This window comes from Eucyclogobius newberryi, unplaced genomic scaffold (genome assembly GCF_026437365.1).
Source record: "Eucyclogobius newberryi isolate DKJ021-1_F unplaced genomic scaffold, fEucNew1.0.hap1 SCAF_29, whole genome shotgun sequence".
In the NCBI taxonomy this organism is placed as follows: Eukaryota; Metazoa; Chordata; class Actinopteri; order Gobiiformes; family Gobiidae; genus Eucyclogobius; species Eucyclogobius newberryi.
Genome location: NW_027315934.1, coordinates 105,673 through 133,216, shown reverse-complemented (window position 1 = coordinate 133,216; position 27,544 = coordinate 105,673). Strand labels below are relative to the sequence as shown.

At 49.1% G+C, this 27,544-nt stretch overlaps 4 non-coding genes across 4 annotated transcripts; 3 read left to right on the top strand and 1 right to left on the bottom strand.

Moving 5' to 3' along the window:
- Positions 1 to 3,829: 3,829 nt before the first annotated feature.
- trnae-cuc (transfer RNA glutamic acid (anticodon CUC)) lies at positions 3,830 to 3,901 on the top strand. The gene has a single exon. It is a non-coding gene; the product is annotated as a tRNA-Glu (tRNA).
- A 740-nt stretch (positions 3,902 to 4,641) lies between these two features.
- Positions 4,642 to 4,713, top strand: trnaa-agc (transfer RNA alanine (anticodon AGC)). The gene has a single exon. It is a non-coding gene; the product is annotated as a tRNA-Ala (tRNA).
- A 5,493-nt stretch (positions 4,714 to 10,206) lies between these two features.
- trnat-agu (transfer RNA threonine (anticodon AGU)) lies at positions 10,207 to 10,280 on the bottom strand. The gene has a single exon. It is a non-coding gene; the product is annotated as a tRNA-Thr (tRNA).
- A 9,699-nt stretch (positions 10,281 to 19,979) lies between these two features.
- On the top strand, positions 19,980 to 20,070 carry trnar-ucu (transfer RNA arginine (anticodon UCU)). Its single transcript is given in 2 exon segments — positions 19,980 to 20,016; positions 20,035 to 20,070. It is a non-coding gene; the product is annotated as a tRNA-Arg (tRNA).
- Positions 20,071 to 27,544: the final 7,474 nt, after the last annotated feature.

Below are 27,544 nucleotides of genomic sequence, written 5' to 3'. Positions count from 1 at the left end.
AGTCCCTGTTTATTTTAAACCAGGCAACACTTTAAGACAAAAACTGGTTCACCCAAAGGACAAATTGCCGACTCAAAAACAGAGCAATGTAGTTTATTCGATCCAATGCAGTGAAGAAAGCTGTAAAGAACGTTACATAGGTGAGACGAAACAGCCTCTACACAAGTTGCTTTAGTAAGGCTTTATCAGCACAGAAGAAATACTAGTTCAGGTCCACAGAGTGCCGTGCATCTCCATCTTGAAGCCTCTAATCACTCGTTTGAAGACGGTGAGGTGAAGGTTTTAAGCAGGGAGAAAAGATGGTTTGAAAGAGGAGTCAAGGAAGCTATTTTTGTTAAAAAAGAAAGACCTTCTTTAGACAGAAATGGAGGGCTTAGGTTTAATCTTCCTGTTATCTATAATGGGTTACTGAACCCCTGGAAAGGTAAAGGACCAGGGAATTCAAATGCTAATCAGGTACTCAGGGTGGTTGAGCCAGGGTCTCACTAAGACAAAGAGGTTTTAACAGCCCATTAAGATTCTGAATAGGCTAGCTCGGTAGATACAAGGGGGGAGTTTCTGTTGAAACCAACAACTCTTTCTACTTCAGGAAGGCTCCTCCCAATGGGCGGGTCTTACCACAGAACAGTATTAATATCGGAGTTCTCGACCTAAATTCTGTTATTGACAATGACTCTTGGATGAGAGTCGAAACGTCTACTTTTTCAAACTGAGTCCAGATGACTACAACTGAAGCTTTTTCTACTATGGAACACGCCTGGACGAATGAGGGATTACACCGACGTACAGTACACTGTTAAAACAAATAAGAAAGAATCGTGTTTAGCTTGTGCGGCTGCAAGACCCCAGCTTATAGCTGCCCCTTTCCCTCTGGACTCACAGCGTGACAGTTGTGTGCATTCTCTGTTTTCTAATTCTTCGGACAATTTCAAGGACTGTACTCATTTACATTTAAGATACCCCGTTACAACATCCAAAGACGTACCTGTGATATTCTCTACTGCTGAACATGGCTTTAACTGTTTCTATTTCAACGCTACTCTTAGCAGGACTAGGCTTGGTCATTTTCCTCCAACGTATTGCAACACATCAACTGACATTTCTGCTTTCCCCTCATTTCATCATGTTTTTTTAAGACAGACCTTACCCAGAGCTGACTTATGGTGGCTCTGTGGTGACCTAAAACTCCGAGCTATCCTTCCACCACGTTGGACAGGTGAATGTGCTCTAGTAGTGATGATTTTACCATTCACTATTGTCCCCGTTACTACAGAATATTTCAAGTACAACCTACCTAGGCATCCTCACTCTAGAGTGTTTAGACGCTCCCTCGCCAGCCCCCTGGGATCATTTGACCCAGGTGTTTATATAAATTCTGTGGGAGCCCCGGTTGGCGTTCCATATGGGTTTCAGGCACAGAATGAAGTAGCGGCTGGGTTTAAGTCTATTTTATTTAGTTGGGCAACATCTAATATTAATGTTCAATGGATAAATTACATTTATTATAATCAGCAAAGATTCTTGAACTTTACAATAGACGCATTAGAGGGAATTACAGAACAATTGGCTCCGACCTCACTTATGGCTTGGCAGAATCGCGTTGCTCTTGACATGCTCTTAGCTGAGAAATCTGGTATTTGCTCGATGTTTGGTACTGATTGCTGCACATTTATTCCTAACAATACTTCCCCTGATGGCAGGGTTACTAAAGCACTAGCTAGTCTCAAATCTCTCTCAGCTGAACTTGCTAAAAACTCAGGTACTGCTGATAACTCATGGTCTGCCTGGTTATACAGCATATTTGGTCCTTGGACTGGCACTGTTGCTTCTATTTTCTCCACTATCCTTATTATTATTAGTGTGTTGATTATGATTGGATGCTGTGTTGTACCCTGTCTTAGATCACTTATTGAACGCTTGATTGCAACTGCTCTTACTAACCGACCAGCACATGTTCTAGCCCTGATGACAGAGGCTGACTATTACTCTGTCAATCAAGAATCTGACTCTGATAATGACGAGACTGACATTTCTTGAAGCCAACACTTGAAAATCTGGTCTGGTCTACAACCACCATGCTCCTTGTCTTACACCATTTTGTGTCCATGATGGGTTATGTTTAATACATGTTTTCTTTTATTGAGTTGCAATATTATACAATGATTTAATATGATTTTTAAACAATTAGTATGTTTTTGGGGGGTTTACGTTCTATTATTTTGTGAGGTTGCGTCTGGCGCCTCTTTAAGTGTGATCACATGTGGATGTGATCAAAAGGGGGAATTGTGGATATTGATCAAATTATTGTCATGTCTGTGTCCTGTTTATCATGAGTCACGACGATCTTACGGCATATGGGTCACGATGAACTTTCTGTGTATTTTCTGATTATCTGTGGACTAGTCTAAACAATCTAAAAGCGGACGTCATATCAACGTCAGGCCATTTTATCAGACCCAAGCAACAGCTATATAAAACACAGCTAATTCTTGTGACGGGTCGAATCTCAGCTGCAAGACGAAAAACACGCTACTGTTTTGCCTGTTTTTCCATGTTTTCATCAAATAAAGAACTTGAGAACGATCCTCGCCTCCCGCAGTCTGTATAGACTAAACTTCGACAGACGTAAACTCAGAGAGAAGAGAGGGACAAACAGGAAGTCGGTTCCCGCCGTAGTCATGGGTAACGTGAGGTCCCTTCAAAATAAAATGACGGAAATAGCGAGCCTCATGCGGTCCCAGAGGATTTACAGTTTGTGAGAGCACGGGATTGTGTGTCTGACACTCGGACCTGCAGTGTGGGGGCGCCCCAGGGAACTGTCCTCGCGCCCTTTCTCTTCACCCTTTACACTGCAGACTTCAGACATGACACGGACAGCTGTGTCCTGCAGAAGTTCTCTGATGACTCTGCCATCATCGGACTCATCACGGACGAAGATGACGCGGAGTACAGAGGACTGGCGCAGGACTTTGTGGACTGGTGTCAGCGGAACCACCTCATCAACGCGGGGAAGACCAAGGAGATGGTGGTGGATTTCCGCAGACGCCACCCCACTGCCCCCTTACCAGTGAACATCCAGGGACGGGACATTGAGAGAATGGACTCATACAGCATCACAGAGAGGGAGAGGAAGAGGCTGGACAAAGTCATCGAGAAGTCCAGCTCCGTCCTGGGCTGTGCTCTGGACTCGGTGCAGGAGGTGGGGGACATGAGGGTCCTGGCTAGATTCACATCTATGCTGGACCATGAGTGTCATCCCCTGCAGGACACTATGTCCGCTCTGGAGAGCAGCTTCAGTGAGAGACTAATCCACCCTCGCTGTGTGAGGGAAAGGTTTCGTAGGTCTTTCCTTCCTGCTGCTGTCAGACTTTATAACAAACACTGTTAGTCCTGAACACTCGCAATGCTGACCTAACCTAATACTGATGTGCAATTCCGTCATATGTGCAATTGCTGTTGGAATCCATGTGCAATTCATGTGCAATTACTGTGAAATTCATGTGCAATCTATGTGCCGTCATGACACATATTCATGTGCAATTACTGTTGTGATCACATGCAATGGTATTTATGTATTTATGTATTTATTTGTCTATGGGATTTTTTATTTATAGGAGATCTTCTACTGAAAGTGTTTTTCAGACTTCCTATAAGTGATCTGTCCTTCTGTATCTTCCTGTGTTGCACCAATGGAATTTCCCCATGTTGGACAATAAAGGAATATCTTATCTTATCTTATCTTATCTTATCTTATCTTATCTTATCTTATCTTATCTTATCTCATCTTATCTTCTTTACCATTAAATTAGCTCTTACCTTCTCAAATCCTTCCCATATGGTCTAGCGGTTAGGATTCCTGGCTCTCATCCAGGTGGCCTGGGTTCAACTCCCGGTATGGGAATATCTGGTTTGTCCTTCTGGAATACTTGTAGCCATATTATGTACAAGACTCGCTGTGGTTACGAGTACATTCAAGCTGGATGGAGGTGAAGAGAGACATAGAAACCTGGCATCAATTTGGGCGCAGCATGCGAAAGTTTGTAATCAACCTTTAGCTTTTCTATGTATCTATAGACTAGCAGGTTGGTTGGTGTTTCTTTTTGGAGCATTTCTAGACAAAGTGGGTCAGCGGTAGAGCGCATACTTTGCTTCATTTGGGATCAGTCATGTTTTCCAACAATTCTTGACTGGACAAGCATATCTTGATTTTTTTATTGGTCTCAAGCTTTCACTGTAATTTTCCAAAGATGCAGTATTGTGGTGGCCAGGTGGTCAAGCTGATGGGCAAGAAATCCATTGGCATTGCTTCATATTTCTTAGAACCCTGCTGGAAACATACCTTCCTCTTCCCCCTGACCAGCAAAGGATGCCAACTGCTTAACAGTGCTTGATTTGTAAATATATAGGTACAGGAACACTTGTGGACTGGGTGATCAGGCCAAAAAAGTTACTGTAACACACAAAAAGTGACGCACATGTAAGTAAAGTAACAATGGGACAAATCTTTGTGTCACAACCAGTCAAATTGGAATAAAAAAAAAAATGAAGAATTGAATTGTCTTTCTGGTCACTGTTTCTGTTGTTTCTATTCTATCTGTTCTGTTTTTGTCCATTCTATCATTTTAAGGGTTTGATAAGGAAGGGGATGTAGCTCAGTGGTAGAGCGCATGCTTAGCATGTACGAGGTCCTGGGTTCAATCACCAACATCTCCAGGCGACTCTGTAGTCTTTGCTAATGACCAGATTACACTGCAGTGAATTTTAGAGACCTTCACTTAAATATTTCAAATCAGCACATGTGGTGATTCAGTGCAAGCTCCCAGTCCCGCATTACCTTTGAACCTTGCAGCACTTATAAAAACTCAAACAATATTATTTCATCCATCCACACTACCTGCAGGAAGGTGAGACAAAGTGGCCCATTCAGGTGGCCTGGGTTCAACTCCTGGCATGGGAATATCGTGGTCAGCCTTTTGGAAGACTTGAATCCACAGTATGAATAAGACACGCTGTGGGTTGTTAAGAGAGACATTGAAAAATCCCATCCATTTAGGATGCAGCGTGCAATATGCAGTAATCAACCTTTAGCTGTTCCATGCAACGTAGCAGCGGTTGTACTTGAAAGCATCCCTGCGCGGGGGTGAGTGACAGTGGACCCGGACTGTGTTTCCACCTGACGCGTTGAGGCTGAAGGGGACTGGCTCAGAGCCCCTGGCACAGGGGCTAAGCGCAGCCATCATCCTTCAAGCCGCGCGTCTTTCTGTGCGGGGGTGAGTGACAGTGGGCCTGGACTGTTGTTCCACCAGACGCGTTGAGGCTGAAGGGGACTGGTGCAGAGCCCCTGTGCCAGGGGCTAAGCGCAGCCATCATCCTCCAAGCCGCGCGTCCTTCTGCGCAGGGGTGAGTGACAGTGGACCCGGACTGTGTTTCCACCGGACGCGTTGAGGCTGAAGGGGACTGGCTCAGAGCCCCTGGCACAGGGGCTAAGCGCAGCCATCATCCTTCAAGCCGCGCGTCCTTCTGTGCGGGGGTGAGTGACAGTGGGCCTTGACTGTTGTTCCACCAGACGCGTTGAGGCTGAAGGGGACTGGTGCAGAGCCCCTGTGCCAGGGGCTAAGCGCAGCCATCATCCTCCAAGCCGCGCGTCCTACTGCACGGGGGTGAGTGACGGTCCCATCTCCGGTGACAAGGGGCCAGGCGCGGGGGAAGCCAGTCAGACTGACGCCCCGCGCCTGGTGGGACATCCGTGGGAGAAAACCTGGGTCAGACGGGGCGTCTCGGCCTCGCTTCCAAAGTGTCCGGCGTGAGGTTAGCCGGAGCAAACCACAGCCGCAAAATGTAAACAAACCCGCAGTGCGCAGGAGCCTTTGAAGCTGGATAAAACCAGAACGGGGCCCTACGATGGCGGGTCTTGAGTGCCAATAGACCAAGCTCCTTGTCCGGTATACATAGAACCATTATTTGTACCATTTTCAATCGCAAAAAACCAGACCCTGGCCGGGTCTGGGCCGCTCTGAGCCATGGAGCCGGGCTCCAGCAGAAGATCCAGACCCAGGACCCAGGCTGGAGCTAAGTGTCAGCCCGCACTCCGCTACTCTGATTGCCGTGGGAGGCGCATATGAAGCCGGGGGGAAACTGCGCGGCCCTGGCCGGGTCTGGGCACCTCCAAAACCACGGAGCCGGACAACCAGAGGATCCGTGATCCGTGTCACAACCAGCGCTCATCTCCCCGTACAGCCCGTTGGTCTGAGCATTTGATACTATGAATGTCAGCTCAAATGATTATGTCGCTGTAAAGCCGGGACCGTGACACTGTGTTGTGCCCCGAGCAATCGGAGCAACCAGGAAGCTTCTGGAGGTGCCCCGGAGTCTGGTAAAATGAAGCCGAGAATAGCGCCTCTCTTGCCGGGTCAGGGCGGCGCTAAAATCACGGAGCGGGGCTCCACCAGTGGATCCGTGATCCCTGTCACAACCAGCGCTCATCTCCGCGTACAGCCCGTGGTCAGCCGCTACGCTGATCTGGATTGTCTGGTCTGAGCATTTGATACTATGAATGTCAGCTCAAATGATTATGTCGCTGTAAAGCCGGGACTGTGACACTGTGTTCAGCCCCGAGCAATCGGAGCAACCAGGAAGCTTCTGGAAGTGCCCCGGAGTCTGGTAAAATGAAGCCGAGAATAGCACCTCTCTTGCCGGGTCTGGGCGGCGCTAAAATCACGGAGCGGGGCTCCACCAGTTGATCCGGAGTTGAACCGAACTATGACGCCTAAATAACTTGACATTACGGTTGTGAAGGAGCCTTGGAAGCTGGATAAAACCAGAACGGGGCCCATCGATCGCGGTTCTCGTGTGCCCGTCAAACGAGCTCCTTGTCCGGTAGCCGCACAACCAGGAAATGTACCTGTTTCGATTCCGAAAAACGTCATTCTCAAAAACCGCCCGCCCCTCCCTCCCAGCATTACCATTTTGCACATTCCGCCTGAGAGCAGCGTCAAGAATTTCGCGGGAGCAGCGTGATTCAGCCCGGGAATCTTCCCCCGAACGCTTATTCGCACGAGCCAAAAAACGACAGAGTCCCTCGGGTATAGTGTACTATTGATTTGAAACTCGTTTTTTTTTCTAAGTCCAGCAGGGGTATATGGTACTATACTCTGATGGTCAGTTCACCTCCAGGCCCCAGGGGAGTGCTTTTCTGGGGGCAAACAGTGCACTGATGATGGGGGATTATTTCATTTTGCTCATTTTGGTGTTTTTTCACATTTTAACCCATTTTCACCTCTTTTGCTCACAACTTCAAACTCGGGCCCTAATTACAAGTTCTGACCACATGATGACAAACACGGTATTTATTATGTATTTTTTTCATTTTTTTATTTTTCCAACTTATACATCCATCATTGGTGCCAGGCAGGTTGTGGAGAAAGCAGTAAAGAAAGGAGAGAACCATCCCAGAAAAGATGTCCATCCAGGGTCAAGGTACCCTGCACTTTTACATATCCAAATGACAGCATTTAAAGTTTTTTAGCGTATGGTATCTCTCGTTGCATGGAACCGCACAGAGGCCAACGCCACACTGACGGCACCTGTACTTTGTTTGCCGCCTGCCTTTGGTACGAGAGCAGTCAGAGCACACGGCGCAGTCTGGACGTCCCTCTGCTTGAAAAAGCCAATGACGCTCTGTGAGTCTCTGTGGCATTTCACCCTCCGGTCTTGAGCGCCTCTCTTGTTTTTTGGAGTGATCAGCCAGTAATGCATCAATAATGTTCTGAATGTAAACCTTTAAAGGTTTGTGTGGGCCTGGAGTGGATTTGGTGTAAATGATGTATGCGATGATACCATTTCCGGGACCTTTGTGGAAAGAGGTATGTCTTCATCCTCTGGTCAGCAGTGTCCACTCCACCCATGTAGGCGTTGTACTGGTCGACACATACAGGTCTTTTGATGTCACGGAAGCCAGTGTCATCTGTCTTGGACCGGATCCTCCTCTGAACACAATCATTTCCATGGACTGTGGACAACATGGTGAGACGTTTAGTATCGTGCCAAGCACAAGCCAGGAGTTTTCCCTTTCTGCAAAAAACTGGGTCATCTCCTTTTTTCAGCTGTAAGACACTTTTACCAAGGCATTTTGGCATCCCCAACCTGGTAATCCTTACCGCCACACAGTCCAGTTTCCAAATCTGCTAATTAATTTGTAATTACAGGCGAGGTATAGTAACTGTCCATGTAAATCTCGTGTCCTTTGCCCGTAAAGGGAGAAACCAACTCACGGACAACTGCGTGTGTTGCACTGATGTTGCTTGCATTATTTTTTTACTGTCCAGTGTGCATTGACCAGCGCAAAACATACCCTGAACAGCTTTCACTCAGGGCATACACTCTATAGCCATATTTGTCAGGTTTATTCGGAGAGTAACATTTTAGTGAAAATCTCCCCTTGAAAGCAATTGTCATTTCATCTAAAGAAAGCTCCTTGATTGGACTGTAAACTGCTGCAAATTTGGGAATAATCAAATCTATTATTGGGTGGACTTTAAACAGTTTATCGTGCCCGGGCTCACCTGTTCTCACATAATCATTATTGTTGACAAAATGAAAGAACGAAAGAATGATTTCAAATCTGTTTCTTGACATTACATTTCCAAATCCAGGCGTTTGTGTAAGCCAAAATGTTCCCCAGTAATCCTCGATTTCAGGTTTCTCAACAAGGCCCATGGAGAGATGCAAAGCGAAGAAAGCTTTCATTTCGGTGACTGATACATCATACCACTCAAGAAATCTTGAATGTGGCTTCAGAATCATAGGTGCCATACACTGATGTGCATATCTATTTGTCTCATCAGTAATGAAAGTCCAAAACTGATCGGTCAGAAAGAGTGCCAGAATATCAAATGGATTAGCATCCGTCAGATCCATCTCTCCTGTTTAGCCAACTGGGTCTTCAAAAGGTTTGATCCATGCCTCAAATACCTCGACCTCTCTCAGCATGTCCCAGCTCTCATCCACCAGGCAAGTTTTACTGCAGCCACTGGTTCCACTGGTTCCTCGCCTCCATCTGTCCTTTGCACCTGTCCGTTGTTTCGAAGTCCCTTCATCTCCACTTGGAAATCCATCGTCACTCTCGGGGAGATAAATTCCTTCAGAGTCAGAATCTGCTGTAAATTGCATGCCACGTGTACTTCCTCCAGCCATTTTTTTCCTTACCGGATCTACCCTAGATCATACCTGGCTAATAAGAGGAAGTTGCACCGAACCGACCAATGACTGAAGTGATTCATTTTCTACTATTATTTCATAAATTTCCTTGTACGGTAAAGTCGCATTTCTGCGAATTTGGCGCTTAAAGGGTTAATTTGGATTGACAATCGCAATAATGCAAGTAAAAACATTCTAGCAGAGGATGGTTTCGATTCATCGACCTCTGGGTTATGGGCCCAGCACGCTTCCGCTGCGCCACTCTGCTGAATGGCTATGATCATTGGACTCAAACCCTTGTTATCTGCAAATAATGGTATTTTTAATGTTCTGAACTGAGTCTTGCAAAGAAGACTGCAAACTCATTGCACCTGGAGAAATACAGAAACCATCAGACAAAGTAACATTTACCACACTGTAATTTGAAATATTAACCCGCTTTGTCATTAGCAGGTCCAGAGTGTGCCCTTTGCCCTTGGTTGGGCCACTCAGGTGCTGAGTAAGGCCAAAGCTTCTGAGGACAGCGCCAAGCTCTTTAGAAGAAGACGAGGTTGAGCGGGGCGTGAAGGAAGGAAGGAACAGTCACTCACGTACGGGAAACTCCTACCAAGCAGTGGCCAGCCTATAGCACACTGGGATTCTGTGGTAATTGAACCAAGTTTAGCAGTTCCTTTCATCAGTTAATAACACAAGCAGGCTTTCCTATTTACCAATGTAGATAACAGGGGTTACAACAGGGACTCTGGTGGGTCTCGAACTCACAGCCTTTGAATGCCTTTGCAACTTTTGTCTTATTCCCCTTTTTCACAAAAGCAAAACAGTCATCCGAAAACGGTCTACATCAATCAATCCTTACCATCAAACTGAGAAACAAGGAGTGAAAAGAGTGCATTTACTCTGTTTATTCAGGGATACTTTTCAATCTCTAATTGCAAAATGTAAAAGAGCTCTTTAGGGTAATACGTTTTTCTGTACTTGTAAACAACTGATTTGCTTGAAAGGCTATCATGAAGGCACTGCTGGGATTTGAACCCAGGATCTCCTGTTTACTGGACAGGCACTTTGACCATCTAAGCCACAGCGCCTCTTAAATGCAACTTCGACCTGTTTCAGCTAGATATTCAGTGACCAATGTTACCTTGTAGATTTCGCCTGCGATAGCTCTTCCAATCGTCCCTGGGTGGGCTCGAACCACCAACCTCCCGGTTAACCCTTTAGGCGCCAGAGATTATGGATGAAATAAATGTATAAATAAAAAACTTCCTGAGATAAAGAGAACTGAAGCCGGGGCACAGCTCTGGGTCGGCAGTGCCCCTGGAGGCCCGTAGAAGCTCCACACTCCAGTTGATTCTTGGATAAAAGTGCACCCAGCCGGTCTCGAACTCGCGTGAGGCGGAGCAGGGATCACCCACCCCGCACACGGCCAGACTTTGCCCGGCCAGGGAGCACCTTCTGCGGGTCGGAGGCTCCGGGTCGGAGCCCCTGGAGCCTGGAGCCCTCACCGGGCCCCGAATTCGGCTGCCGGAGGCAGTGCAGTGCCTCATGGATAAAGGTGCACCCAGCCGGTCTCGAACTCGCGTGAGGCGGAGCAGGGATCATCCACCCCGCACACGGCCAGACTTTGCCCGGCCAGGGAGCACCTTCTGCGGGTCGGAGGCTCCGGGTCGGAGGCTCCGGGTCGGAGCCCCTGGAGCCTGGAGCCCTCACCGGGCCCCGAACTCGGCTGCCGGAGGCAGTGCAGTGCCTCATGGATAAAGGTGCACCCAGCCGGTCTCGAACTCGCGTGAGGCGGAGCAGGGATCATCCACCCCGCACACGGCCAGACTTTGCCCGGCCAGGGAGCACCTTCTGCGGGTCGGAGGCTCCGGGTCGGAGCCCCTGGAGCCTGGAGCCCTCACCGGGCCCCGAACTCGGCTGCCGGAGGCAGTGCAGTGTCTCATGGATAAAAGTGCACCCAGCCGGTCTCGAACTCGCGTGAGGCGGAGCAGGGATCATCCACCCCGCACACGGCCAGACTTTGCCCGGGGAAGGGCCACTCTGGCTGGGCATGGCCTCCACTGAGCACCCCCTGGAGCCCCCGGAGCACCTCCAGAGCCACCCCCCACTCTCCCCAGACTCTGCCCGGGGAAGGGCCACTCTGGCTGGGCATGGCCTCCGCCGAGCACCCCCTGGAACCCCTGGAGCCCCTCCAGAGCCACCCCCCACTCCTCCAGACTCACCCCGGGGAAGGGCAACTCTGGCTGGGCATGGCCCCCACTGAGCACCCCCTGGGACCCCTGGAGCCCCCGGAGCACCTCCAGAGCCACCCCCCACTCTCCCCAGATTCTGCCCGGGGAAGGGCCACTCTGGCTGGGCATGGCCTCCACTGAGCACCCCCTGGAGCCCCCGGACCACCTCCAGAGCCACCCCCCACTCTCCCCAGACTCTGCCCGGGGAAGGGCCACTCTGGCTGGGCATGGCCTCCGCCGAGCACCCCCTGGAACCCCTGGATTCCCTCCAGAGCCACCCCCCAACCCTCCAGACTCACCCCGGGGAAGGGCCACTCTGGCTGGGCATGGCCCCCACTGAGCACCCCCTGGAACCCCTGGAGCCCCCGGAGCACCTCCAGAGCCACCCCCCACTCTCCCCAGATTCTGCCCGGGGAAGGGCCACTCTGGCTGGGCATGGCCTCCACTGAGCACCCCCTGGAGCCCCCGGAGCACCTCCAGAGCCACCCCCCACTCTCCCCAGACTCTGCCCGGGGAAGGGCCACTCTGGCTGGGCATGGCCTCCGCCGAGCACCCCCTGGAACCCCTGGAGCCCCTCCAGAGCCACCCCCCACTCCTCCAGACTCACCCCGGGGAAGGGCCACTCTGGCTGGGCATGGCCCCCACTGAGCACCCCCTGGAACCCCTGGAGCCCCCGGAGCACCTCCAGAGCCACCCCCACTCTCCCCAGATTCTGCCCGGGGAAGGGCCACTCTGGCTGGGCATGGCCTCCACTGAGCACCCCCTGGAGCCCCCGGAGCACCTCCAGAGCCACCCCCCACTCTCCCCAGACTCTGCCCGGGGAAGGGCCACTCTGGCTGGGCATGGCCTCCGCCGAGCACCCCCTGGAACCCCTGGAGCCCCTCCAGAGCCACCCCCCACTCCTCCAGACTCACCCCGGGGAAGGGCCACTCTGGCTGGGCATGGCCCCCACTGAGCACCCCCTGGAACCCCTGGAGCCCCCGGAGCACCTCCAGAGCCACCCCCCACTCTCCCCAGATTCTGCCCGGGGAAGGGCCACTCTGGCTGGGCATGGCTTCCGCCGAGCACCCCCTGGAACCCCTGGAGCCCCTCCAGAGCCACCCCGCATTCCCCCAAACTCAGTCTGGGGACGGGCCACTCTGGCTGGGCATGGCCTCCACTGAACACCCCCTGGAACCCACGGAGCACCTCCAGAGCCACCCCGCATTCCCCCAAACTCAGTCTGGGGACGGGCCACTCTTCCCCGGGTTGCAGGCTCTGGGACTCCGGGGATGACCACCGGGGACCAGGCTCTCCCTTCGAACCCGGGGACCCACACTTAAGCACCCCCACACGGGCTACACACCCTTGGTTCAGCCCCCTGGAGGTCCGTGCCCTTGGTACTATACCATGGAAGTCCGTGCCCTTGGTACTCTGACTGGAGTACCAAGGGAACGGCCCAGCACTCACCACAGAGGCTCGCGCCGGCCCCGGCCCACCTTTCGTCCCCGGGTACCCACACTTAAGCACCCCCACACAAGCTACACACCCTTGGTGCAGCCCCCTGGAAGTCCGTGCCCTTGGTACTCTGAGCCACTTTAAAAGATAAAAAGAACCAGGGCCCCAAGGCCCTGGCTCCCCTGTCCCCTACACCACACTTGGAGGCAGGGCCCTTGCCCTCCACTGGCTGCCCCCGCGCCCAATGTACTCCATAACCGAAGAAGAGAGGGGGACCCGGAGGCCGGCCTACTAGGGTAACAGGTTTAATTTAGAGCCGGGGCTCTGGACCACAAATGCCTACAACCCCGCAGTGCGCAGGAGCCTTCGAAGCTGGATGAAACCAGAACGGGGCCCTACGATGGCGGTGACCAGCCAGTTGATAGCAAAGTGAGCCCTGGACAGGCGCTGCATTTGACAAACTCAGAGACGAGGAAGGGACCGGAGTCGGACCAAATATATCATCTGGCGCTGTGTCCAGCGTGAGGGTGAGCCAGCGCAAATCAGGACCACAAATGGTTACAACCCCGCAGTGCGCAGGAGCCTTCGAAGCTGGATGAAACCAGAACGGGGCCCTACGATGGCGGTGACCAGCCAGTTGATAGCAAAGTGAGCCCTGGACAGGCGCTGCATTTGACAAACTCAGAGACGAGGAAGGGACCGGAGTCGGACCAAATATATCATCTGGCGCTGTGTCCAGCGTGAGGGTGAGCCAGCGCAAATCAGGACCACAAATGCCAACAACCCCGCAGTGCGCAGGAGCCTTCGAAGCTGGATGAAACCAGAACGGGGCCCTACGATGGCGGTGACCAGCCAGTTGATAGCAAAGTGAGCCCTGGACAGGCGCTGCATTTGACAAACTCAGAGACGAGGAAGGGACCGGAGTCGGACCAAAAATATGCGCCGGCCCTGCCCCCCGCCCCGCGCAGAGCCATCGGACACGTTGAGGCTGAAGGGGACTGGCGCAGAGCCCTTGGGCCCAGGGGCTAAGCGCAGCCATCATCCTTCAAGCCGCGCCTCCTGCTGCGCGGGGGTGAGTGACAATGGGCTCGGACTGTGGTTCCGTCGGACGCGTTGAGGCTGAAGGAGACTGGCTCAGAGCCCCTGGCACAGGGGCTAAGCACAGCCATCATCCTTCAAGCCGCGCGTCCTTCTCCGCAGGGGTGAGTGACAATGGACCCGGACTGTGGTTCCGTCGGACGCGTTGAGGCTGAAGGAGACTGGCGCAGAGCCCCTGTAACAGGGGCTAAGCGCAGCCATCATCCTCCAAGCCGCGCGTCCTTCAGTGCGGGGGTGAGTGACAGTGGGCCTGGACTGTTGTTCCACCGGACGCGTTGAGGCTGAAGGGGACTGGTGCAGAGCCCCTGTGCCAGGGGCTAAGCGCAGCCATCATCCTCCAAGCCGCGCGTCCTTCTGCGCAGGGGTGAGTGACAGTGGACCCGGACTGTGTTCCCACCGGACGCGTTGAGGCTGAAGGGGACTGGCTCAGAGCCCCTGGCACAGGGGCTAAGCACAGCCATCATCCTTCAAGCCGCGCGTCCTTCAGTGCGGGGGTGAGTGACAGAGGGCCTGGACTGTTGTTCCACCGGACGCGTTGAGGCTGAAGGGGACTGGTGCAGAGCCCCTGTGCCAGGGGCTAAGCGCAGCCATCATCCTCCAAGCCGCGCGTCCTTCTGCGCAGGGGTGAGTGACAATGGACCCGGACTGTGTTTCCACGGGACGCGTTGAGGCTGAAGGGGACTGGCTCAGAGCCCCTGGCACAGGGGCTAAGTGCAGCCATCATCCTTCAAGCCGCGCGTCCTTCAGTGCGGGGGTGAGTGACGGTCCCATCTCCGGAAAAAAGGGGCCAGGCGCGGGGGAAGCCAGTCAGACTGACGCCCCGCGCCTGGTGGGACCTCTGTCTCGGCCTCGCTTCCAACGTGTCCGGCGTGAGGTTAGCCGGAGCAAACCACAGCCGCAAAATGTAAACAAACCCGCAGTGTGCAGGAGCCTTCGAAGCTGGATAAAACCAGAACGGGGCCCTACGATGGCGGGTCTTGAGTGCCAATAGACCAAGCTCCTTGTCTGGTATACATAGAACCATGATTTGTACCATTTTCATGGTTGATTCATGGATGATCCCTGCTCCGCCTCACGCGAGTTCGAGACCGGCTGGGTGCCCTTTTATCCATGAGGCACTGCACTGCCTCCGGCAGCCGAGTTCGGGGCCCGGTGAGGGCTCCAGGCTCCAGGGGCTCCGACCCGGAGCCTCCGACCCGCAGAAGGTGCTCCCTGGCCGGGCAAAGTCTGGCCGTGTGCGGGGTGGATGGCCCTGGGTCTGGGCGGCGCTAAGATCACGGAGCGGGTCACCTCCGCGTACAGCCCGTGGTCAGCGTGACATCGTGCTCTGCCCCGAGCAATCAGAGCAAACAGGAAGCTTCTGGAAGTGCCCGGGAGTCTGGTAAAATCAAGCCGAAAATAGACCCTCTCATGCCGGGTCTGAGCGGCGCTTAGAGCGCGGAGGAGGGCGGGAGCGCGGTGCTCCATTCAGAGGCTCCGTGATTCGCCTTACAACCAGCGGTCACCTCCGCGTACAGCCCGTGGTCAGCGTGACACCGTGCTCTGCCCCGAGCAATCAGAGCAAACAGGAAGCTTCTGGAAGTGCCCGGGAGTCTGGTAAAATCAAGCCGAAAATAGACCCTCTCATGCCGGGTCTGAGCGGCGCTTAGAGCGCGGAGGAGCGCGGTGCTCCATTCAGAGGCTCCGTGATTCGCCTTACAACCAGCGGTCACCTCCGCGTACAGCCCGTGGTCAGCGTGACACCGTGCTCTGCCCCGAGCAATCAGAGCAAACAGGAAGCTTCTGGAAGTGCCCGGGAGTCTGGTAAAATCAAGCCGAAAATAGACCCTCTCATGCCGGGTCTGAGCGGTGCTTAGAGCGCGGAGGAGCGCGGAGCGCGGGGCTCCATTCAGTGGCTCCGTGATCCGCCTTACAACCAGCTCTCACCTCCGCGTACAGCCCGTTCTCAGCGTGACACTGTGCTCTGCCCCGAGCAATCAGAGCAAACAGCAAGCTTCTGGAAGTGCCCGGGAGTCTGGTAAAATCAAGCCGAAAATAGACCCTCTCATGCCGGGTCTGAGCGGCGCTTAGAGCGCGGAGGAGCGCGGAGCGCGGGGCTCCATTCAGAGGCTCCGTGATCCGCCTTACAACCAGCTCTCACCTCCGCGTACAGCCCGTTCTCAGCGTGACACTGTGTTCTCCCCCGAGCAATCAGAGCAAACAGCAAGCTTCTGGAAGTGCCCGGGAGTCTGGTAAAATCAAGCCGAAAATAGACCCTCTCATGCCGGGTCTGAGCGGCGCTTAGAGCGCGGAGGAGCGCGGAGCGCGGGGCTCCATTCAGAGGCTCCGTGATCCGACGCTCACCTCCGCACCTCCGAACCATGACTTGACATTACGGCTGTGAAGGAGCCTTGGAAGCTGGATAAAACCAGAACGGGGCCCATCGGTCGCGGTTCTCGTGTGCCCGTCAAACGAGCTCCTTGCCCGGTAGCCGCACAACCAGGAAATGTACCTGTTTCGATTGCGAAAAACGTCATTCTCAAAAACCGCCCGCCCGTCCCTCCCAGCATTACCATTTTGCATATTCCGCGTGAGAGCAGCGTAAGAATTTCTCGGGAGCAGCGTGATTTAGCCCGGGATTCTTGAGCTGAACGCTTATTCCCACGAGCCCAAAAAACGACTAAGTCCAACGGTATATAGTGTACTATTGCCGAAAAACGACAGAGTCTTTTCAGGTATTGTGTACTATTGCCGAAAAACGACAGAGTCCCTCGGGTATAGTGTACTATTGGCTGGAAGCTCGGTTTTTTTTCTTAGTCCAGCAGGGGTATATGGTACTATATTCTGGTGGTCAGATCACCTCCAGGCCCCAGGGGAGTGCTTTTCTGGGGGCAAACAGTGCACTGATGATGGGGGATTATTTCATTTTGCTCATTTTGGTGTTTTTCACATTTTAACCCATTTTCACCCCTTTTGCTCACATCTTCAAACTCGGGCCCTGATTACAAGTTCTGACCAAATGATGACAAACACGGTATTTATTATGTATTTTTTTCATTTTTTTATTTTTCCAACTTATACATCCATCATTGGTGCCAGGCAGGTTGTGGAGAAAGCAGTGAAGAAAGGAGAGAGCCATCACAGAAAAGATGTCCATCCAGGGTCAAGGTACCCTGCACTTTTACATATCCAAATGACAGCATTTAAAGTTTTTTAGCGTATCTCTCGTTGCATGGAACCGCACAGAGGCCAACGCCGAGGAGCTTGGCGTTGCTGGCATGTTTGATTATGTATCACTGGTTGGCATCCCCAACCTGGTAATCCTTACCGTCCCACACAGTCCAGTTTCCAAATCTGCTAATTCATTTGCAATTACAGGCGAGGTATAGTAACTGTCCATGTAAATCTCGTGTCCTTTGCCCGTAAAGGGAGAAACCAACTCACGGACAACTGCGTGTGTTGCACTGATGTTGCTTGCATTATTTTTGTACTGTCCAGTGTGCATTGACCAGCGCAAAACATACCCTGAACAGCTTTCACTCAGGGCATACACTCTATAGCCATATTTGTCAGGTTTATTCGGAGAGTAACATTTTAGTGAAGATCTCCCCTTGAAAGCTATTGTCATTTCATCTAAAGAAAGCTCCTTGATTGGACTGTAAACTGCTGCAAATTTGGGAATAATCAAATCTATTATTGGGCGGACTTTGAACAGTTTATCGTGCCCGGGCTCGCCTGTTCTCACATAATCATTATTGTTGACAAAATGAAAGAATGATTTCAAATCTGTTTCTTGACATTACATTTCCAAATCCAGGCGTTTGTGTAGGCCAAAATGTTCCCCAGTAATCCTCGATTTCAGGTTTCTCAACAAGGCCCATGGAGAGATGCAAAGCGAAAAAAGCTTTCATTTCGGTGACTGATACATCATACCACTCAAGAAATCTTGAATGTGGCTTCAGAATCATAGGTGCCATACACTGATGTGCATATCTATTTGTCTCATCAGTAATGAAAGTCCAAAACTGATCGGTCAGAAAGAATGACAGAATATCAAATGGATTAGCATCCGTCAGATCCATCTCTCCTGTGTAGCCAACTGGGTCGTCAAAAGGTTTGATCCATGCCTCAAATACCTCGACCTCTCTCAGCATGTCCCAGCTCTCATCCACCGGGCAAGTTTTACTGCAGCCACTGGTTCCACTGGTTCCTCGCCTCCGTCTGTCCTTTGCACCTGTCCGTTGTTTCGAAGTCCCTTCATCTCCACTTGGAAATCCATCGTCACTCTCTGGGAGATAATACCCTTCAGAGTCAGAATCTGCTGTAAATTGCATGCCACGTGTACTTCCTCCAGCCATTTTTTTCCTTACCGAATCTGCCCTGGATCATACCTGGCTAATAAAGGGAAGTTGCACGGAACCGACCAATGACTGAAGTGATTCATTTTCTACTATTATTTCATTAATTTCCTTGTACGGTAAAGTTGCATTTCTGCGACTTTGGCGCTTAAAGGGTTAGAAAAAAAGATATTGCGGCTTGTCGAGTCGCAAATATTTAATTGAGCGGGCTGTTTGTCTCTGTGGCGCAATTGGCCAGCGCGCTCTGCTGTTAACCGGGAGGTTGGTGGTTCGAGCCCACCCAGGGAACATTGAAAGAGCTATCGCAGGCAAAATCTATGAGGTAACATTGGTCACTGAATATCTAGCTGAAACAGGTTAAAGTAGCATTTAAGAGGCGCTGTGGCTTAGATGGTCCAAGTGCCTGTCTAGTAAACAGGGTTCAAATCCCAGCAGTGCCTTGATGATAGCCGTTCAAGCAAATCAGTTGTTTATATGTAAAGACAAAATTATCACCCGAAAGGGCTCTTACATTTTGCAATTAGAGATTGAAAAGTATCCCTGAATAAACAGAGTAAATGCACTCTTTTCACTCCTTGTTTCTCAGTTTGATGGTAAGGATTGATTGATTGATTGATGTAGACCGTTTTCGGATGACTGTTTTGCTTTTGTGAAAAAGGGTAATCAGACAAAAGTTGCAAAGGCATTCAAAGGCTGTGAGTTCGAGACCCACCAGAGTCACTGTTGTAACCCCTGTTATCTACATTGGTAAATAGGAAAGCCTGCTTGTGTTATTAACTGATGAAAGGAACTGCTAAACTTGGTTCAATTACCACAGAATCCCAGTGTGCTATAGGCTGGCCACTGCTTGGTAGGAGTTTCCCGTACGTGAGTGACTGTTCCTTCCTTCCTTCACGCCCCGCTTAACCTCGTCTTCTTCTAAAGAGTTTGGCACTGTCCTCAGAAGCTTTGGTCTTACTCAGCACCTGAGTGGCCCCACCAAGGGCAAAGGGCACACTCTGGACCTGCTAATGACAAAGCGGGTTAATATTTCAAATTCCAGTCTGGTAAATGTTACTTTGTCTGATGGTTTCTGTATTTCTCCAGGTGCAATGAGTTTGCAGTCTTCTTTCCAAGACTCAGTTCAGAACATTAAAAATACCATTATTTGCAGATAACAAGCACGCAGCCAGCTAGACAACTGGAGTTAACCCATTTTGCATTTGTGGCTGACAAAAGTGTCCAAGAGATCACCACAAGTCTGAGTTCCACTACATGCTGTCTTTATGCATTGCCGACTAGATTTTTAAAGTCTATGGTGAGCAGTCTGTTGGCTCCAATCAATCAAAAAGTCAACATGTTGCTTGGATCTGGAATTTTCCCAAGATCCTTAAAACTGCAGTCATTAAGCCTCTCTTAAAGAAGAGCAGTCTTGATGCCACAGTGCTAAATAATTACCGGCCCATCTCAAACCTACTACTACTCAGTTGTCCATTCAAGCATGCAAATTATTTACAACGACAGAAAATGCGCTGCTGTTACAAATTGGAATAAGATGGAAAAGTATCCCTGCACACACAGATTAACTGCACTCTTTTCACTTTTTGATTCTCAGTTTGTTGGCAAGGAATGACTGATGTGGACTCATTTTGGATGAAAAACGTGTTTTGCGTTTGTGGAAATGAGCACCATGGAAGGATGCATGGACTCTGTGGCGCAATGGATAGCGCTTTGGACTTCTAAGCATAAATTGCAAGGGCATTCAAAGGTTGTGGGCTCGAGTCCCACCAGAGTCGCTAATGGTGAGAGAACATATTAGTTTTTTACAATGGAAAATCTGCTCGCTTTACTATCTGATGAAAGGCACTGCTGAACGAGGTTCAATTGCCAAGTGTGCTTGAAAAAGTAAGCAAATACATCGGCATTATGTCAAATAACATTATCTTGCAATTTTTCCTCAATATCCAGATTAACTGCAGTATATTGAGTGCGCAATAAATTGGCGAGAGTCGATTGATTGAAAGACTTCCAGTTTTTTATAGCTACATTGGTACAGGGGATTTAGCTCAAAGGTAGAAAGATTGATGCCCTCGCTCTCCATTAAACACAGTTGATTGGACAGGGGCTGAACTTTCGAATGTTGCTGGCTCGCTTTAAAAAAAAAGATATTGCGGCTTGTCGAGTCGCCAATATTTAATGGAGCGGGCTGTTTGGCTCTGTGGCGCAATTGGCCAGCGCGCTCTGCTGTTAACCGGGAGGTTGGTGGTTCGAGCCCACCCAGGGACGATTGGAAGAGGTATAGCAGGCAAAATCTATGAGGTAACATTGGTCACTGAATTTCTACCTGAAACAGGAGATCCTGGGTTCAAATCCTAACAGTGCCTTCATGATAGCCTTTCAAGCAAATCAGTTGTTTACATGTACAGAAAAACTTATCACCCGAAAGAGCTCTTTTACATTTTGCAATTAGAGATTGAAAAGTATCCCTGAATAAACAGAGTAAATGCACTCTTTTCACTCCTTGTTTCTCAGTTTGATGGTAAGGATTGATTGATTGATTGATTGATTAATGTAGACCGTTTTCGGATGACTGTTTTGCTTTTGTGAAAAAGGGGAATCAGACAAAAGTTGCAAAGGCATTCAAAGGCTGTGAGTTCGAGACCCACCAGAGTTACTGTTGTAACCCCTGTTATCTACATTGGTAAATAGGAAAGCCTGCTTGTGTTATTAACTGATGAAAGGAACTGGTAAACTTGGTTCAATTACCACAGAATCCCAGTGTGCTATAGGCTGGCCACTGCTTGGTAGGAGTTTCCCGTACATTAGTGACTGTTCCTTCCTTCCTTCACGCCCCGCTCAACCTCGTCTTCTTCTAAAGAGCTTGGCGCTGTCCTCAGAAGCTTTGGTCTTACTCAGCACCTGAGTGGCCCCACCAAGGGCAAAGGGCACACTCTGGACCTGCTAATGACAAAGCGGGTTAATATTTCAAATTACAGTGTGGTAAATGTTACTTTGTCTGATGGTTTCTGTATTTCTCCAGGTGCAATGAGTTTGCAGTCTTCTTTGCAAGACTCAGTTCAGAACATTAAAAATACCATTATTTGCAGATAACAAGCACGCAGCCAGCTAGACAACTGGAGTTAACCCATTTTGCATTTGTGGCTGACAAAAGTGTCCAAGAGATCACCACAAGTCTGAGTTCCACTACATCAAATCAAATCAAATAAATTTATTTTTGTAAGGCCCAAAATCACAACAACAGTTGCCTCTGAGGACCACAGGGAGAAATGAATCAACAATGTCTGTGGTGGCGATGAAGTCAGACAATGTCTGTGGTGGCGAGGGAGTCAGACAATGTCTGTGGTGGCGAGGGACGATGTCCCAGGGTCCTCTGTCCTTAGACTCTCCTTCTCGGCCAGGAAAAACTACAAAAAAAACCTCTTTGGAAAAAAAGCGTAGAAACTTGGAGGAGTTCCAGTGAAGGAAAGATCCGACTCTCACAGACGGACAGACGGACACGAGGGAGACAGGAGCTGGACCCACTCTTCAGGCAGATGAGGGACCGACTGAGGCAAACTGGACCCACTCTTCAGGCAGATGAGGGACCGACTGAGGCGAACTGGACCCACTCTTCAGGCAGATGAGGGACCGACTGAGGCGAACTGGACCCACTCTTCAGGCAGATGAGGGACCGACTGAGGCGAACTGGACCCACTCTTCAGGCAGCTGAGGGACCGACTGAGGCGAACTGGACCCACTCTTCAGGCAGATGAGGGACCGTCGGAGGCGAGCTGGACCCACTCGTCAGGCAGATGAGGGACCGTCGGGGGCGAGCTGGACCCACCCCTCAGGCAGATGAGGGACCGTCCACACAGGGCAGGGACCACTTCACCAGGGGAGGGGCATCTGGGTCCACAGGTCCTCAGGAGTGAGAGAAAGAAAAATAAGGCGGTTAACAGTTTGCAAGTGGAATCAAAAAATAAATATTGTTTGATAGCATAAGTAGTCAGAAGAAGAAGAGGATAGTGCTCAAGCTGTCATACTTCCCCCAGCATAGTTACTCCTAGGGCAGCGTAGCTAAAGCTGTGGGTTTATGTTTCTGTTCCTAACTAGTCTGACCATAAGCGATTTCGAAGAGGAACGTTTTAAGCCTGGACTTAAATGAAGAGACTGTGTCAGCATATTTAACATGGGTCGGGAGCTGATTCCATAACACAGGAGCTTGGTAGCTAAACGCGCTACCTCCTACAGTACTTTTAGAGACTCTTGGCACCACCAGAAGGCCGGCATTCTGAGAGCGAAGAGCTCTGTTTGGATGATATGGTTCTATAGCATCTTTGAGGTAGGATGGGGCCACGTCATTTATGGCTTTGTAGGTCAAGAGTAGAATTTTGAATTTAATTCTAAACTCGACAGGGAGCCAGTGAAGAGACTTCAGCACTGGCGTAATGTGCTCTCTTCTTTTTGTTCCTGTTAGTAATCTTGCTGCTGCATTTTGAACCAGTTGAAAGCTTTTTATGGAGCTTTTAGGACACGCTGCAAGCAGGGAGTTACAGTAGTCTAATCTAGTCGTTACAAATGCATGGATAAGTTTTTCGGCATCACTTTTAGGCAGGATTCTTCTGATTTTGGCGATGTTGCGCAAATGGAAATAGGCTGTTTTACAAGCTTGATTTATATGAGCTTTAAATGAGAGCTCCTGGTCAAATAAGACTCCAAGGTTTCTTACAGTAGAACTGGAGGCTACACTGACATTGTCCAGTGTGACTATCTGCTCAGATAGAGCATCTTGTAGATGCTTAGGGCCAAGCACAATGACCTCGGTTTTTTCAGGGTTAAGAAGCAGGTAGTTTAGTGTCATCCAGGTTTTTATCTCCTTCACACAAGTACTAAGTCTGTCTACTTGATCGCTCTGATCAGGTTTCATTGATAAATACAGCTGAGTGTCGTCTGCATAGCAGTGGAAGTTAATGTCATGCTTTCTGATAATGTTGCCTAATGGCAGCATATAAAGAGTAAACAGAATTGGACCGAGTACCGAACCCTGTGGCACACCGTAAATTACTTTAGAGCAAGGTGAGGAGCTCTGGTTTACATTAACAAATTGGAACCTATCAGATAGATAGGATTTAAACCAGCATTTAAACCAGCTGAGGGCTGTTCCTCCAACACCTACATCACATTCTAACCTCTGCAGTAGAATGTTGTGGTCAATGGTGTCAAACGCTGCGCTGAGGTCCAACAGAACCAGGACTGAGACCAGTCCATCGTCAGCGGCTAATAACAAATCATTTGTGACTTTAACTAGTGCAGTTTCAGTGCTGTGGTGGGCTCTGAACCCTGACTGGAAAACTTCAAATAAGTTATTGTCCTGCAGGTGGCGACAAAGCTGTTTTACTACGACTTTTTCAAGGATTTTAGAGACGAAGGGAAGATTTGAAATAGGTCTGTAGTTTACCAATAGGTCGGGATCTAGATTAGGCTTTTTCAGAAGAGGTTTAATGACTGCATGTTTGAAGGACTGTGGAACATAGCCACTTTCGAGTGAAGTATTTATTATATTAATAATAGGGTCTATAATTAGGGGGAGAATGTCTTTGAGGAGTCTGCTTGGAATGGGGTCTAGGACACAAGTTGAGCTTTTAGAGGACATAATGGCTGAAGTTATCTCTGCTTGATCAACAGCTGTGAACCTTTCTAAGTTTACAGCTGGATTTATATGGGACGTTAGATTTACATTTTGGGCTAGTTCAGGGCTAATAGCGGGGGTAATTTCATCTAATTTGTCTCTGATTGTTTTTATTTTATTGTTAAAAAATAGGAGGAAATCATCAGAGCTAAGTGTAGCTGGGAGTGAGGGCTCTACTGCACTGTGACAGTTTGTTAGCCTAGCTACAGTGCTGAAAAGGAATTTAGTGTTACTTTTGTTGACTTCTATTAGATTTGAATAATATCTGGTTTGGGCCTTACGCAGAGCCTGCTTATAGGACAGCAGGCAACTTTTCCATGCTTTTAGGGATTCTTCGGTGCGAGAGCGACGAAATAATCCCTCTAACTTTCTAACTCTTTGTTTATGTGAACGCAGTTCTTGGTTGTACCATGGGGAGGCGCGCTTTGGCCTAATGACCTTCTGTTTTAACGGCGCGACAACGTCAAGAGCAGACTTCAGAGAATTCATGGTCAAGTCGACAAATTGATCACTTAAACTGGGACTAAAGCTGTTCTCAGCAGGATCACATGACATGTCACTGAATATTGGCTCTATTATTTATTTGAATTTTGAGATAGATTTTTCAGATATTGTCCTTTTCATTGTAACTTTATTTTGTGGGACTGGATGATCTTTAAGAATAAACTGAAAGGTAATAAGGAAATGGTCTGACAATATAGGGTTTTGAGGGAGGACAATGAGGTCACTAATCTCTGTTCCATACGTTAGGATAAGATCCAGAGTGTTCTTGTGGGTGTGAGTCGGTTTATTTACATTCTGAGTGAAACCAATGCTGTCTAACAAGGCGCTGAAGGCATTACTGAGAGCGTCATCACTCATGTTCACGTGGATATTAAAGTCTCCAGCTATAACTATTTTATCCCAGGCTAACACTAAGTTTGATATAAAGTCAGAAAACTCTGTTAAAAACTCTGAGTAGGGACCAGGAGGTCGGTAGATAACTATGAACAAAACTCCTTTTAGGTTTTTCATATTTGGACATGTGATCGACAGCATAAGGCTTTCAAATGAGTGAAATGCATTGTTAGTTTTAGGGCTCATGAGTAGGCTTGAGTGGGAGATCACTGCCACGCCACCACCTCGGCCTGTGCTCCTGGCAGTCTGAAAGTTAACATGGGTGGGTGGGGTGGACTCATTTAGTCTGACGTAGTCGTCTTGTTGAAGCCACGTTTCAGTTAGAGCTAGAAGATCTATATTATAGTCACTAATTAATTCATTAACTAAGAGCGATTTGGAGGAAATTGCTCTAATGTTGTATATTTGTGTCATTTGTGATTGTTATTTTCCTTAAGTTATTTGGTCTGACGCCTGAAATATTTTTTCTGAGATGTGACTTTTTGGCATTATTTGTACGAGGAACACGAGGAACACACACAGTCTCTATCTGTCTTGAATCTGAACACTTCACATGTAACAGAACGGGCGAGAGTTCAGCGACAGAGGAGCGTCTTGAACTGCTGCTCTGCACCTGCACCTGGGGCTCATCCCTAGACAGTAACTTATAGGAAGTTTAAAAAACACTCTTAATAGAAGAACTCTTATAAACAGATGCCAGGGCCAGGTATACGAACTGCAACGGGTTCATGGCTTTGAATATATGAGATATGAGATAATAGATATGATATGTACACCACCAGAGTCCAATTACATCAGAGATCACATCCTCATCCTCTTCTTCGTCTGTGCACTCTTCTGTGCTGTGACTCTCGGCTCTTGGCATCAAAGCTGTAAACAAATAACAGGACATTTAAGAAATGGCTAACTATTTCACATAAAACACTCATTAACTATTTTTTTTTTTTTTAACACAATGTGAGAGTTTCAATATAAATACCTGAAGTGCTGATAACTCTTGATCTTTGGAAGCCGTCTGAAGAAGGGACTCAGATGCTTCTGCCAGTCCAAGTTCTTGACAAACACTTTGCCATCCGCCGTTCCAACAAGCTGTGGGATATTGAGGTGAGACTCAGGAGAGCTGTTTTCCGCTACCTGATGACAAGGGCGACAATGTAAAAAAATGAGAACAGAAGAAACATATCTTAAGCAGAGAGCAGCACTGAAGTTTTGCCAGGCTAATGTTTACACATTAAAGTAGTCAAATAATAAAAACTAACCTCAGCGATGTCTTCCAAAGTGTCAACCCTGGTCTTCATGTATGCTCGCTTGATAAGTCCAAAGCCGCAATCAGGGGAGAATTTGGTGTGGCCAGCAATGAGGAAGTGGATGTCCATTGTGTAGTGAAGCTTGGCCCCGTCTGCAGAGGGTAGTAGACAGAGAGAGAAAAGGAGATTAGATTAATACATATGACATTTGATTAAGACGTATATGTCTCTATAATTGCTATTCTGCATTTGCACTATCATTAGTACCTGCTGTGCAAAGTCAAAGCTGTAATGCATCCTGATGTCTTTGCTTGCTGGCGGTGAGGGTCCGAAAGACAGCACATTAGATTCTGTTGTAGAGATCTGTGCGTGGCCTGCAGCTTCTGATGTGTGGGAGAAGCTGTTTCCACAGTGATCTGAAGCTTGATGTACAAACTGCAGGCTCACCTGAAAAACAGATGTTGCTTATGGTTAATTATACTCTAATCATTAAAACACGAAAATCACCAAAATAATGTTTTACACTTACCACGCTCCTTAGCAGACTTCACGTAGAGACAGGTCATGTCAGTCAGGGTGTCTTTGCCAATTCTGAAAAGGGGGATAAAAGGATTAGGGTTAACAGTAATATGGGAATAACACGCTTCACAGATAACAGTTCACATTGTGACGTTAACGGTGTATTTAAGATGCAAAACGCGGAGATATTGGGACATCTGCCCTCGGCTAGCGATGCTAGCTAGCTCACTTGAGATAACACTGCTCGTAAAAGCAAAACACTTGCAGAACAGCACACCAGAAACATAAACTTGACTTTAAAACCGGCGCACATTAAAGTGATTAAAAGCGGGTGTTTTAGTCGCAAAGCTTCACTGGTTCAGCCGTCCTGTTGTCTCTTCCAACACAGTGCACAGAGAGACACACAGGAAGCTGATAATGGCCAGGCAAGCGCGTGATTGGTTCGAGTGACGCAGTGCGTGCGTGACGTGCAACTTACGTAAGCCACGTGACCAGAAGTGGTATCGGGAGTTGTAGTTTTTTTCTCTTCCCTCGTCGAAAAATAACCAGATAATATAGCAAAGTTTAGCTTACAACTTAGCTCCGAAAAGCTGCGTTTAGCTCCAGGCTGTGGCGCCAACAGCCGGTTTAGCACCATAAAACAGCACAAAGCACGACCCACACAACCCACGGGCCAACCCGCGCCGAAAAATAACCCGATAACATAGCAAAGTTTAGCTTACAACTTAGCTCCGAATAGCTGCGTTTAGCTCCGGGCTGTGGGGGTAACAACCGGTTTAGCACGATAAAACAGACACAAAGCACGACCCACACAACCCACGGGCTAACCCACGCCGAAAAATAACCCGATAACATGGTGATAACAGCAAGTAGTCACATTAAGCCCGTATTGCAGAGTGCACTGAAGCAACATGTTAG